At 44.4% G+C, this 15,006-nt stretch overlaps 1 protein-coding gene across 5 annotated transcripts in view; it reads left to right on the top strand.

The window, feature by feature from the left end:
• The window catches only part of l1cama (L1 cell adhesion molecule, paralog a), a 51,075-nt gene that overhangs the window by 9,595 nt on the left and 26,474 nt on the right, over positions 1–15,006 (top strand). Inside the window, exon 1 of one of the 5 annotated variants that reach the window (XM_019877302.1) lies at positions 1,239–1,276. The exons of the other annotated variants lie outside the window; for them this stretch is intronic. The gene's annotated coding sequence lies outside the window, so the exon portion shown is untranslated. Of the gene's footprint in view, positions 1–1,238; positions 1,277–15,006 lie in introns of those variants that run through there. 5 annotated transcript variants of the gene reach the window in all.

Below are 15,006 nucleotides of genomic sequence, written 5' to 3'. Positions count from 1 at the left end.
GGGAAAATATCATCAGATCGGAATGAAATTTTGCACAGAACCTTGTACCATAGTATCGACAAGAATTCCGACCCGGCCCGACGAATCCGACAAACTTTTTTTTTTGCCATGAAAATGTGGACCACCCTAATGTATATGTATGTATATGTGTGTGTGTATATACATTTACACTAATATGCAAAATATATATTTCTGTGACATATCTATCTATATATCTATAAATGTATAAAAAAATAGAAAAACAAACAGCACTGTCTCATTATTATTCTCATGTTGTTATTTTTAAAATTTATTTATATATGTATTTTTTACCAGACAATTTTCGATACACCTTTGTCCAGCCATCCCTAATGTTGTGGTCCAAAATGCAAAATGTCTTGCAGGGCCCTAAATGTCAACATTTAAATGACAGCTCCGTGTATTTTTAATGACTAGTCAGTGGATTTATTTATTTATTTTTGGGTTGTACTCAAAGGAAGTGTGAAGACGTTAAATGATTGTTAGCCATTCAAAAAGCCAACATCACCAATTAGACATTAAGACTTGTTCAAGCATATATTTTCGCTTCCCACTTGTATCATTTCCCCATCTATTTTGCCAAGCTGAGACTCTTGAACAAGTTATCCACCCATCCATTATCTGAGGCGCTTAACCTGCATCCATCAATTATCCGATCTTCAGGCAGTAGGCGCGGTACACCCGCTATCCCACGCAGGCAGAGGGAGAACATGCAAAGTTGACACAGGAATACCGCAGTCCGAAATCGAACCCTGGACTTCTGTGCCGTGAGGCGGATGTACGAACCAGTTGACTACTGTGCTGCCTCATGAACAAGTTAATACTTAGAAATCATTCTTCGCCTCTAAATCAATTAACGTAGCCCTAATTTGTAAAGATATGTAGAGCAATTTTACTGTCTACCTTTTGGATGGATGATCTTATGTTGGCGGCACGGTGATTGACTGGTTAGTAAGTCCACCTCACAGTGCTGAGGTGCAGAGTTCGATTCCGGTCCGGCCTGCCTGTGTGGAGTTTGCATGTTCCTCCCGTGCCTGCATGGGTTTCCTCCGGGTACTCCGGTTTCCTCCCATGTTCCAAAAACATGCATGAGAGGTTCATGGAACACTGTAAATCGTCCTGAGGTTTGAGTGTAAGCGCGGATGGTTGTTCGTCTCTGTGTGCCCTGTGATTGGCTGGCAACAGGTTCAGTGTGTACCTCGCCTACTGCCCCAAGACAGCTGGAATAAGCTCCAGCACGGCCATGACCTTTGTGAGGGTAAGCAGATCAGATCATAGATGGATGGATGGATGGATTAATGATGTTATGTACTGTATATTTATTTTAAAAATGTCTGGGTGATAGCACTAAAACTTAGGATTTTTGGGTGGCCAGCAGTGCTGTGTGCCACTAGAAAACAAAACTGTCCCTGTACTGAGCAGCAGCAGAATCACATCTGCACATTCCCAAGCAAAACAACAGCAGTCTGTGCTGGAAAACAAGAAAGGATTTCTTCTTCTTCTTCTTCTCCTCTTCTTCTGGTTTGCCAGCCGCTTGAAAAACACCATGTGCTACTCTTGTCATTACTGTGCATGTGACAAAAACACATCTTGAGTCTTGCAGAAACAAAGTAGAGTGGTGCAATGAGAAGTTTAATTTGTTCCCTGACCATGTCCGTGTCTCAAATCATTTTTTCCTATTCAAATGAATGGAAATGTCATTCATCTGTTCTTGTACCCCCCCCCCCCGCACAAATGCTCATAATACGTTTTTAATCAGAAAAATCACACTTTATTTTTGCACTTTATGTGTGTCATTCCTGTATTCTTTTTTTTATTCATTAGAATATCAAGAATTCTAGGTTGTTTTTTTTTTTTTTTGCTACATTCTTCAAATTAATGGACATTGTGTTGTCCTTCTAGTGTGTGCACCTTGGCCACCTGGGGATGGTATAGTACAAATATAGAGACACACGAAGAAGTGTTTCACAACTGACCTACGCTGCTGGAATGTGTTAATTGCTGGATAAACTATTTGCAAAGGATACAAAAATATGCTTGTGAGTATTGTGATGTCTGTCTACCTGTGTTGCTCCATAGTTTGTGTTCAAAGGTCCATCGTTTGTGTTATAATTGTGTTACAATTATGCAACACTGATGCTATTCGTTAGCTTATCTTTGGCTTTTGGCCTTGTTTGTTAGCATTAAGCTAACCTATCCTAAGCAGAGATATGTAGTGCTTTTATATGCTGTACACAAAGTGTCATTTTCTTTTTTTGGTGTTAACTGTGAGTAGCAGCAAACAGCTCGAACACCATTTGACGAGTCGTTAGGTCTTTGCTAAAGGGTTCGGGTGATCGGTACATTTATAACCTAAAGCACGATGCATCCCTCTCTTGGTTCCCTCTCCACCATGCTCGGCTCTTGTTTGTGTGTTCAAGTTTGCGTGTTGTTTTTGAGCCTTGACTGTTTGGCACGACACGGAGGCTCATGCTGAGCTCGAGGTGCATCGATGCAATCTATTATTAGTATTGTCAAGCTTGAAAATGAATCCAGACGCACTCGTGCCCCTCTGTAAGGTGATGCCTGCTAATCATTTGATCTGTGCCGGCAAGAGGACTGATTGATGCTCCAAGCGCGGATAAGCAGAACGGGGTGAGGCTCCTTGTTAACACGAGCAAAAGATGAAAGCTGGCATCCTCAAGAGGAAACGGCAGATCAACAAGGGGGTGAAAGAGATTTATTCAGATGCACGTGTCGTGTTGACTGGGGGAGAAGTCGGGAGGCTCTGGGGGGGCAAGACAAAGAGGAGCTCATTGAAAAGATCTCTGAGGCCTTGACACTTGTTTGGGGTGTGGCCTACACCATTCATTGTCAGGAGAGCATTTTGACAGCAAGGGGAAGCAAAAGCTGCTCGTCAGCTTGAAACCGAAAAGGGTTACTTTGAGACTTGAGATGTTCCCTTTTGTCCGGTTATACTTTCACATCAGGTGCAAACATTCGAAAGGGCCATCGCTAAGTCGGTTTGGATTTACCATTCAAGAGTTCTAAGAGCATTCACGCATGCCTGTCCCATAACAACGTCTTTGACTCATGATGCTGAATGCTTTGAGTCACGAGCCGTTCTTTTCCTTCTCCATAATTTTCTCTTGTCGTCATTCTGATACAAGTTGTCCTTGGTTTCATCATGCCGTATTTTTAAGGAGCTGTAATTGCTATGGCAGAACTGCCCCGAGATGACTCCTGTCCTGAAATACATCCTTGCCTGGAAATGATTTGCATTTCCCCATCAAAAGTGCCGGTGGGTGCAGACAGTCTTGTCTTTGATTTATGCGTCTGTCCATTGCGGGACAACAAGCCCACAAAAAAATGCAAGTGACAGTTCTGTAACTATCGCTTGTCATGCACTGTGTTCTTTGTGCTTTGTGGGGCGCCTCCGCCTGCCTGTGGGCCCCATCGACTTCCTTAAGTGTCACAATAGCGATTTTTAATAAGAGACATTACAGAGGTATCGGGTGATATGTAGCCCAGTGTTTTGTTTGGCTGCTGTCTTGGTGTCCTCCATACTGTCGCAAGCAGTGTTGGAGATAATTGACATTAACGGGATTCGAGTCTTGGGACATGCGCAGTCGCAGATGACCGCAACAAGATGATCCTGCCAGGCGGGTCAAGTCCTCCCGAATCTCATGACAAACCGAAACAACGCTCCGGAAAAAAGAAACTGAGTTCAGGTCTTGAATGGAAGATTGGCTCCCTTGGGAAGCAGTATCAGTTTTCAAAGTCGGACGACTGCAAACAGTGCCTGATGAAACCAATTTGCACATCAAGGTATCTGGAAATGTTTTGGATATTCAATGAGCTGAGAGTCGGCGACACGTCAAGGGTAACAAAACATTCACGGAATTTAATATCAAGAAACGTATGGCATGCAAAATGTTCTTCTGCTCCAGTCGCGACGTGGTGTCAAAAATATTGTTCAGTATATGTCCTGTAATGCCCTCGCATGTGGGAAAGGAGAGCCACAGCCACCATATGCTTTTCAGCCGTTGATGAAACACCAGGAGAACAGTCAAACGAAAACGCGCACATAAACTGCTGTCGGGACAACGCTGTCTCAGGTACTATCTGTCTCCAAGATATGCTTTTAAATGTGACGTGTTCAAACATATTTTCGAATTGTTTAAAACATGTTTGAATAAGATTTTCCCAAAAAGTTTTTCCATGGGATCGATACCATCAGATTTTCAACAATTACTGATGCAACGTGTACATGGATTGTTGTCTTCATGAGACGGATAGCGATACACACAAAGCAAAGTCAGCTCGCGGCCAACTGCTTTCAGCATTCTGCACTGTTTGCCTGCCAGATCTCGATGTCAAGCATTTCGATGAAAACCTCGTCAAGTGGTTGTTTGGCCTCAGGGAAAGGTCAACATTGGCTCCCGCGTGGCCTTTACCGTCTTCCTCCCTCTCGTTTTGGGACTGCCAGTTCACTGGTTTAGACATCCGCATCTCGGGAGTGAACTCATGATGTTGCAAAGACCCCTTTGACATGTCGTCAACATTGAGTTTCTTGTTTCGCTCCTTTACCATATCACATTATAAAGTAGTCGCTTTATAAAAACATTTCACGTAGTCTAAATGTCAGTCCCTTTAGGTTTGAGATTGTGGATGAAGATGATGTGCACAGAAGCGGTTGTCTGGTCATTCTATTTCATACTGGCTAGAAATTGTCGTTCATGCCGGAAAATGTCATGCCCTTGATCTCTTTGCCACGGCAACATGGCGTCGGCAGGGATTGAGGGTGGGGGGGATGGGGGGGTGCCGTGGAGCATTTGCAGAGACGGGGGTCTGCAGTCGAGACGGGGCTCTGTGAGCCTCCGATAAGACTGCAGCCTTTCATAGGAAGCACGGCCTTGCTTCCTCCCGCCAGCCCATCTCAGCTGCGGACTCCATTGGTGGTAATTGGATTTATTTAGAGGCTCCAAATAGGTTCCTGATGATAATGATAACAGATGCGATGGGAGTTAATAAGCCACTTAGGGGTCCGAGGCTGTAGATACCCCTGGAAAGTTTCTCTTGATTGCAAAGTGGACCTTGACAGGAAAGCCACGTTTTCTTGACAATGTACAAGGAGGAATGTGATGCGTACGCTTCCCTCCGGAGGGATTATTGGGGAGGAATAAAGTTTAACGCTGCTGCAAGTGTGAGCCAAGTACATTGGGGATTTTTTTAGAAAAAAACAGAAGAAAATAAACCGAAAGACATTGCCCCAAATTAGCAAGACAGGCAAACCCTGTCAAGAATAGCAGCAAACTTCAGCTCATTTTGTTGGGAGACACGACAGAGAGCAAAAAAAGTGGAGAATCAAAAGGAACCCATGGGAAAATCGACTCGCAGGAAGTACAGCGTCTTTTAAGAAGCGGGGAGACCTGCCTCACAGATGCAGACAGGAGATGAAGGTGCAGAAGTGCGAGAGAGAGAGAGAGAGAGAGAGAGAGAGAGAGAGAGAGAGAGAGAGAGAGAGAGAGAGAGAGAGAGAGAGAGGCTGTGGAAGGGGGAGGGGAGAGAAATATTTCGCAGCAGGAATCGTGAGGTTGTCATGGTGACAGCAGGGTTAGGCGAGAGATCGGAGGTGCACGTAGCAACACCTTGCATGGTCGCTCTGACAGGTTTTCTCACATGCATGCATAAGATATCCGTAGCCAGGATGCCACCTCCCACAAACACTCCTCATTCTGTCTCCCCAAAAGTAAAAGAAAGTCCCAACGTGACCAAATAATTTCATCCAGCATCAGTGTTTGAGTGTCGTCATTGTTGCAGATGATTGCTGCCAGTCTCGCTTCTGTTTCACAGTGTTGCTGCTTTTGTTTTGGTTGCTTGCTACTTCCTGATTTTGTTCCATTGCTGTTGCCTCGATAGGGCCGTTCTTCAGTTGCTTTTGGGGATCAGTGAAAGAATCACTGAGTCAACATGCAGACTGCCTTGCTCGCCACCGGCTGGACAAAGCAAAAGAGACCTTTCTCCCCTTTGTTTAGTCCAATACAAAATCAGTCCATTACATTTTACTCTAATCAAGCGAAGTTATGCTGTCGTATTCAAGGTAAATTTTTCACAAAGTAGTGGATTAATTGTATATCAAACAAAATATATTTTTCTGATGTGATGAGAACAAGTTCCCCACCCACATTTTACACTGTACAGAGTAAGGTGGGCGGGACCTCATGTATTTTGAGTGAAAAGATTTTGATTGATTCTGAAGGTTTACTCCCAACTGGTTACATCTGCCTCAAAGTCCAGATGTCGTGGGTTCGATTCCGGCTCTGGCCTTCCTGTGTGGAGTTTGCATGTTTTGCCCGTGCCTGTGTGGGTTTTCTCCTGGTACTCTTCTTTACTCCCACATTCCAAAAACATGCATGGCAGGTTAATGGTACACTCCAAAATTGTTCCTAGAGTTGATCGTGAGTGCGGATGGTTGTTTGTCTATGTGTGCCCTGCGATTGGCTGGCAACCAGTTCAGGGTGTACCCTGCCTACTACCTGAGGGTGGCTGGAATAGGCTCCAGCAAGCCCATGACCCTCGTGACAATAAACAGCTCGGCTAATGAATGGATGGGTAGATATACTCTCGCTCTAATGGCCGGTGGAGGCAGATGGTCTCCAAAATGTGTGAATACAACTGTTAGAGGAATCTATGAGCAAAATTGTATCATGTTTAAAGTTTCATTTAATTTGGGCACATCTAAACGTTTCAAAAGACGAGTTGAGAACACCCGTCGCGCCCAGGCGACATTTGTCGTCTGCAAAGTCTGCAACATGTTGATACAGTGTAGACCAGACAGAAAGGCGCCAATGTACCGGTGGTTCAAAGCTTAAACTCAGGTAACCAATCACTACCGAGGGGCCGGACCGGGAGTGCGGTATGCAAATGTCGGGGGCAGTGTTTTCCTTGTATGTTACAATAAAAGTCGGAATTGGCGGGAAGGGAGCTCGAGTGTGTGATCATCGGAGCAACTACCGTCGTTCGCTCTCAGAGATCCGCTCCCGCCGATATTGAAGACAATTTTCCTGTGTGCCGAGTCATTTCTCTAACTTTGTCCGAGAAAATCTCTGACAACAACTCAAGTCAAGGGGAAGAAAATGTGACCGTATAGAAGTCCATTCATCCATTTTCAATACCGCTTATCCTGAACAGCGTCGTGGAGGGTGCTGGAGCCTATCCCAGATGTGTTTGGACAGTTGGCGGGGTCCGCCCCCAAGTGGTTGTCAGCCAATCACAGGGCACGCATAGACGAACAACCATTCACGCTCAAAATCACACCTAGGGACAATTTACTAGTATTGATGATAATAATAACAACAACAATAATAATAATACATGGTGAGAAAACTGGATACATGCACGTCCTCATTCCTCTATACACTAATACTACTTTGAAGTTGTCATTGTAAGTTGTATATACACAATAATCCAACATTTGTATAACATGTACAGTGTATGAAACTATTGCTATGCTTAGTACATATGCATAATAATTAGGCTACTATTGCCCATTAAATTTTGAAAAAAAATTACAGGCATTAAAAAAAAAAAAAAAAAACATATAGGCTTTTTTGGTTTTTTCTTTTTTTTTTGTTTGACCTGCATCACCCAAGCAATGTTGAGGTAAAATGACGAGGTAAATTCAAGACTGGGCCACATGCAGCCTCTCTCTGCCAATGCAAAGCTCTCAGCAGCTTATTTGAATGGCAGGCAAATCCCCTCCCCTCTTCATTCAAAGTCAGTTCGCCGTGCAATCAGTAGCCTGCCGCTGTGGGAAAAGTGACGCTTCTCGCTTCCAGAGGATTCAATGTTGACGTCAACATAATTTCCGCCCAATGAGCTCATTTTGCACATCTCTCAGTCAAGATGTATCACTTCAGCAGTATTTCCTTGACACCAATTACTACTTTCTTGTTAGCTGGCTAATGGGAAAGCTTTGGTGCCATTTTGTGGTGTCTGAGTGGCTTACTGACAGAGCAGAAAAATACGTGAAAAGGTCAGTGTTCCGCGAGTAGCTTTCTGTTGATGGTACTTGATTCGTTAATCCAAATCCAGCAGCATCCCAAATTAACGGTCGTTGATGTCGGACAAACTGGCCTGTTTCTTTTATCTTAACTGGTCCAAGCATGTCTTTATTCACCTTTTCTTTTGCATAAGGAATCTTAATTCCCCAAACTGGTGCAACAAAATTCCTTGTGCAGGTTTAAAATGAAAACTCATTTTTAAACCACTTGGCTTTGTAAAGCTAACTCATCTTATTTTCTCTTCACTCCCTCTGTTGTTTATGTACTCACGTTGCCTGCACTCTCTTTCCACTCCCGGGATGCTTATTAGCAAAAAGGAACAGCTACTGCCTTATCCCTGCAAAACGGCAGGCCTACGTTTCATTAAGTGAGGTGCACTTAAGGGGAAGTGCTGCATTGGCAGCTTTGGGCAAAATTAATGGCATTGCCTGCAATCCAGTCGGACTCGGTTCATCATTTAGCGAATGCAAAACACTGCAACCTCACCGGCACGTCGAGCCGTTTATGCTGGTGTGATGTCAAACTCTTTTGTTGTTTTTGTCATTGCTTTTGTTTCTCTTAGTTACTCTTCGTGTTCCTTTGATTACCTAAACGGCGCGTGTTTACACTGCATGCGCTCTGCTGCAAGCATGACGGATGCAGTGACTTTCACATAACACCACGTGACTTTCTCATGTCCTCAACCAGCCTGCGAGTGTGAAGCTAAAAAAAAGAAATAAATAAAAGGTTCCTGCAGCCGTTTGGCCACTACGGTTGGTCCATGCAAATGTGTTAGAAACTAGCGTGATGTGTGACCTTGCATTGCCAGCAGCTCTTTTGCCTGAAGTGCTGCATTGAGCCTAAAAAGGCACATGTTTCCAGATAGGACAAATTGTTGACACTTTCGGGTCCACATGGTTGGATGTGTCCCAATACTTCTGTTCATATATTGTGACTGTGTTTCCCTCTTTGTGTATGCAAGGCAAATGTACAGCATGATATTACTGCAAGGCTCTATAAGGGAGGTTTTCTCAAACATCCCCCAATTGTAATCCTGACACCAGTTAAACATAATTACCAGAAAAACAAAATGCTTCCTATTTCAGAGAAAAAAAGTCACAATGTTACAGCAACAAAATTGTATTTTTGGAGCTAACATTCCCCCTCCCCCCAGGATAAAGAAGAAATTCATATCTCACCTTGTGAATTCTTTAAACCCAGTTTTTTTCTTGTAATATTTTGTCAAAAGAGCTCTTTCTTCGCAAAAAAAAATTCAACTTGATATAAATGTGTCTTTTGTTCTTGAAATAAATAGGATTTATAGGACCAATAATAATCCCGCCTTTCATATGACCCCCCCGCCCCACCCCTTGAACTATTACTCATTTGTAGATTTATGTGATCATCACATTAGAGATTTTAATTAGCCTAAAGCTAAATTAGGGACGAATCGTTTGGTTACAGTGTTTGTTGGATCAGTGCACCAGGCCCCACATGAAGGTCTGCATTTAAAAGAAAAATTAGGTGAATTTGTCGATATAAGAACTTTTTTTTTTCCCCCAACGTGGTCTCCCAGCACTGTCACACACTTTTCCCATCTGTGCACAAGCTTTCATATTCCCTCAGCGTAAAAATCTTTGGAATGATGGCTCAGCTAGTCACTCACAACACTTTTGACTTCATCGTCACTTTCAAACTTCCTGCCAACTACTGTGAACAACTAAGGCAGTTCAAGAAAGACATGAAGAGCAAACGCACGGGTCATCAGTCAGAAGGAGACAATGGAAGGAGACAATGCAAGGCCTCACACAGCAGCCCAAACGGTGAAACAGCTGGGCTGGGAACTGCTCCCTCATGTTCACCTTATTATTATTTATTGAATGACCCTCGTCTATACATTTTGGCCCCGATTTGCAGCTCACAGACCACCGTTTGAGGACATCAGCTATAAGGGATTGTTACCTGTTGTGTCAGAGGTCATAGGTCGCAAACACACTCCTCCCCACTTGTCAGGGTGTTTGACGTGCCAATTGTCCCCATGGAGGCGGCAATGTGTCCTTGCATGTCACATGGGCTGTCCTCCAGCACTCTATGAGCTACTTATCGCACGGCTCCAGGGACCCCCCTCCCCCTCCTTCTGTCTGGCTGCACCATGATGGACTGCAAAAGGCACCTGCAGCCCTCCCCCATCCTCTCTCTTCATTCAGCCTCGTGCATGTCCCGGCCCTGACAGCATCACGTTGACTTGTAGTGCCTCGGTCCACGCCCATGCACTTGATGTTGTCCCTCCACCAATCTGCAGGATCCGTTTCCAAGACGACATTCATGGAACGTTAGCTTCTTAAAGTCTGGCGCTACATCGATTACTGCAGTACCGCAAACAAAACGCAAACCTTTGTAGATCATGGCAAAAGAAAATGTGGCTCCCAAGGGCTACGTGTTGAAATAGGACATGAGCCAAGTGAAGAGAAGCAAAGCAGCAATTGTCGGCCACAGCAGGAGACAGGACAAGGTGACTGCTACTGGCTCCTCCTCGTCATTTCATAAAGTCGTCAAACCAGCGGGCACATTCTAAGCTGCACGTCCTCGTCATTGCACGTTCCTGCTGTGAATAATAATACGAGGATATGCACACTGAAGGGTTGGGGGTGTTTGCGCATGTCCCCAAGGGTGTGTCATGTCATTAGCTTCGTGCCACGGGCGCACATGCGGAGTGGCGCTACGACTAATGAAGCAAATGACGGCCACACGCGGGCGCGAGGCCAAGAACGTGAAGGCAAGCGCTGCTTGAGCATGCGCGCATGCATGTGTACATACATGCTCACCCTCCAACAGGACATCTCCACCACCGACACCACATGCACGCATTCGCAAAACTACATTCCAGTGCTGTTTTCTTGTATGGACCACCTTAATGCGTTGATGTATTTCTACAAACGTTTCCCCTTGGTTTCCTTGTCTGTAGGCGCTGGCGTGTCTTGGGTTTCACCTCCCATTGTTCATGTAGGATATAAATAAGGAAAATTGTCGAGTTCCTAAATCATAATAAAATGTCGGCAGTGTATCGTGTACGCACCGGCATTTTATCCCAATATTATATATTATTCATTGGCAAAATGAAGTGGCATCAAGATTGCATGTTACATACAATTCTTTGAACTAATGTTGTAATTTCTTTATATATTTTTTTTAGTTTTGTTTTATTTTTAATCGGCAATTTTATAAAGAGGCTTCAGCCACTGACAGGACAATGAAAAGTCAGTCAAGAGGATGGACTTCCTCATCGTTAACTATTTGCCGCAAATTAAAGCGTGCTGTTTTTCTAAACTAAATTGCTGGTCTTGATACAGAAAGTCATCTCTTCAAACATGAACATAAATACAGCAGTTAATATCTAGTCTGTTATGCATTTTCACATTTCGAGATGTTTTAAAAGGAAGTTTGTGAAATGCTTTCACCCCCCCGACCCCAAAATTAAGATTAGAGCAACGTGTCGAGTGTTGATGGGAGGAACCTGTATTGATCATCGCATGCAAATGAGCCACTGCCCACCCCCACAGCTGGGCCAGTACGGATTACGGTTGTCATTTCGATGACGATCGATGGTGGAGCAAGAGCGATTAAAAATCAATTTTTCTGTCATCTCCTCCTTGACACACCCATCAATCTGTTTGCTTTAAAGCTGATCATCGTACTGGTCACAGATGAGCTGGAGCCCATCATTGGTGACTTCATACAAGAACAATTTTGTGCTTGTTTATTGAGTGTGACTGCGAGATAATCCACCATTGAGTGAAAAAAATGTGGTCAAATACTGGCATGCTTTTATTTTAAAAGGCCCGACGTTGGCCGATGCTGCCGAGCAAACCGAGAGGCTTGTGATTGCCTTGTGAATTGTGGAACATGTTGTGGCCTCTGTCGAACCCTTTTTTTACACAACTAACGAAATGCTTCGGATAAACATGCCGAAATAATGACAGACCGAGTCACCAGAACATGGCGCGGCACATTGATTACCGGAAATGAATGGCCAAGTCACACGGGGGCATTCGAAAACCAAGGTTCTGCTGTGTCCTCAATAAGAACACATGTCACTCACAAAGGCACTGAAAGCATGACCAAGTGGTAACTGGACTTTAAAAATGCATCGAGTTATTCATTTGGCTGGACTTGCTCATGTGGTCATCGCCAAAGCAGCTTTTCCCACTTGTGAGCTGCGCTGAGCAGCAGCTGATGTTTAAGAAGCAGAAGGAGCAGCGAGGAGCAAAGGCTGCAAGGAGAGATTAGTGGAGGTGCTGACACATGTGCTGATCTTCACTGATACACGCGACACACACACACACACACACACACACACGCACACGCACACTGAGTATGATCCTCACTTACATAAGAGTGACACCCCACAGCCTGTACTGGTCACAGATCCCATTAGCGGATGGCTCTCGCTGCACACAGCATGCTTCTTATTTGTCATCGTTTTTCTCCCGTGATTAATTTTTCAAATGTTTTGTTGTTCATCCCTTTTCCATTGCGATCTCACGCTGGCGTTGCCTTCCTTTTGACTGAGCGTTCTGTTTCCAAAGCACATTCCTCAGTCCTTTCATTTCAGCCTCTTTTTTTTTTTCCTCCATCTTCATGAATTTGTTTAGCAGTCGCTCCTTCAATTATTCACCTCCTCGTGTATCCCATCACCCTCTCGTTAGGGGACAAACAGTGTATCAATAAATCACATCAGGCGTCATTCTCTTGGCAGTTGGAGACGGTTCTTCATATTCGGGAGTCTTTGGGAACGCTTTGCTTGTTTTTGCTTGGATGAGTCGAAAGAAAGAGTTGACACATTTTTTTTATTACGTTCAATATTTGCTGACATGTCTTTATGTTTAGTGTTCCTCATGTGTCGTTCATATGAAGACCTCCAGCATTTGTACTCGAATGTGGGAGAGAGAGATGTCAGCGACAAATAAATGAGCAGGTGAGCATGCGTGCATGTGGCATATGTAAGCGAAAGCGCAACCTTGCTTGTGTCCGCGTTTGAATTACTGATTTTGAACGTGCAAGAGGGAGGGGGGTGTTGGAGGCATGTTGCATGGAAACGGTGTTGTCATGGAAACCACAATACAGCCAGAGTAGGCGTTTGCCCTTGTGGCTCCTCCAACCACCTTGTTTTCTTTCTTGGGTATTTACCACGAAGCCTCAATGAAATGTGTGGCTTTAGAGACCCTGTCAAGTGAATTCAAACATTTGTTTTTAAGTACATTATACATGTGTAAAGAGAATTGCTAACTGCATGTGCTAAGGCTGAGAACTATGTAGTACTCAATCGTGGATGTAGAGTGTTAAATTGTTTTCCATCATTTCAGGTTTCCAGACTTTTATTTGGATGTGGCTGAAATGTGGCCCAGTGCCCAAAGCACCCATCTCCCACTGTTGAAGAACTTGTAGCCGCCTTTGTTCACACCAGCAGTTATTCAGTGCAACTGTAACATGCACCAGCGAGCTAGCTATGCCTACACCCCCAAAATGCATCAGACAGTCCACCGGCATGGCTGCTTTAGAGTGCCTCGTTGTGGGCCATGAGTGTGCATATGAAACACAGAGAAAGGCACAATAGCGAGCAGAGGGCTTCGGGCTGGTGTGGACACTTTAAAAAGGATAAAAAAATTATTGCAAAATCTCAACGTTATTTATTACACCGGACAATTTGACATTTCGGTCTAGATTTTAGCAAGGGTCATGGAACATGATTTGCTTTCATGGGCCACATAAAATGACGTGACCGGCCGGATCTGGCCCTTGGGCTTTGACACCAGGTAGCTTGCTTCCATATGAGCGGCTGATTTGCATTTCCATTTCCAGCCGGTAAATTCCCATTAGTTGTTGACTGTGGATCATTAGCCTTGAAGCACAATCTAGTCAGCATGAGGGAGTGATTGCATTCCCACTGTGCTGTAAACCCGCTTTTCCATTAAAGGTACTGCTATTGAATTAATCCTCTGGATTGCATATTGGCCTCAGCAGAGTGCTTCTCCAGCAAGTTATTCAATTGACAGAGAGAAGGCACTGGAAGAAAGCTTTTAGTGTCGCCATATAAGAGGTGAGAAGAAGAACGTGGATCAAAAGCAGACAGGAAAATGGAGCCTCATTGTTTCTGATGGCTTGCATGGCTCCCTGCTTGGTGGAAACGCTTTGATGAACCATTACGAAGGCTCCCGGCGGGACATTATCTTCAACGTGGCAAATGACTGCAGACAGAAATGAGAAGTCAAACAGCAGAAACAGGTAGCTGGTGTTGCTCTAAAAGATTTGTGGTATTTTTTCTGCCATCGCCACTCACACTCGTCTCACTGCAACAAGCTCATGCATAAAGTATGACCCTGCCAGGGAGAGGAAGAGGGAGGAGCGGGGGCGTCTGGGGTCGAGGGGAGAAAATGCCAGGTATGGGCAGACAGAATCAGTCTGGGACTCAAACCGAATGCACAAAGCCAAGGGGTGCGGATGAATTATGAATTTGGGTGAATGTGGGGCAAATTATGTTCCAGGAAGTAGATTTATATGAATAATTCACTCAAGCAGAGGCTGTTGATCAGACCCCCCACCAGCATCACCTTGTTCCTCGTCCCCGCCTTTGTAGCCATTGACCCTTCTAATCTCAGACTGTGAGGACCCGCGATGTAACACTCCATTTGGCCAGTGGAAAATGTGTTTGTTTGCGTCCAAATCATCTGCTCTTTTCCACGTTGCTCTTGACAGACGGAAGCTCAGTGAAGAAGGGAACGGGCAGACATGTATTCATTTATTTTTCTCCGCTCTTCCGTCCCACATCTTCTCCCTGTACACATCTTCACAGTTTGAATTGATTAAAATTTAACAGGAGGCGTGGCGGCATACTACATACGTTTTGTTTGACACACACACACACGCACACACACACACACACACACACACACACACACACACACAC

This window comes from Hippocampus comes, unplaced genomic scaffold (genome assembly GCF_001891065.2).
Source record: "Hippocampus comes isolate QL1 unplaced genomic scaffold, H_comes_QL1_v1.1 scaffold167, whole genome shotgun sequence".
NCBI lineage: Eukaryota > Metazoa > Chordata > Actinopteri > Syngnathiformes > Syngnathidae > Hippocampus > Hippocampus comes.
The sequence above is the reverse complement of the archived record's forward strand: the minus strand, read 5'-3'. Positions and strand labels throughout refer to the sequence as shown.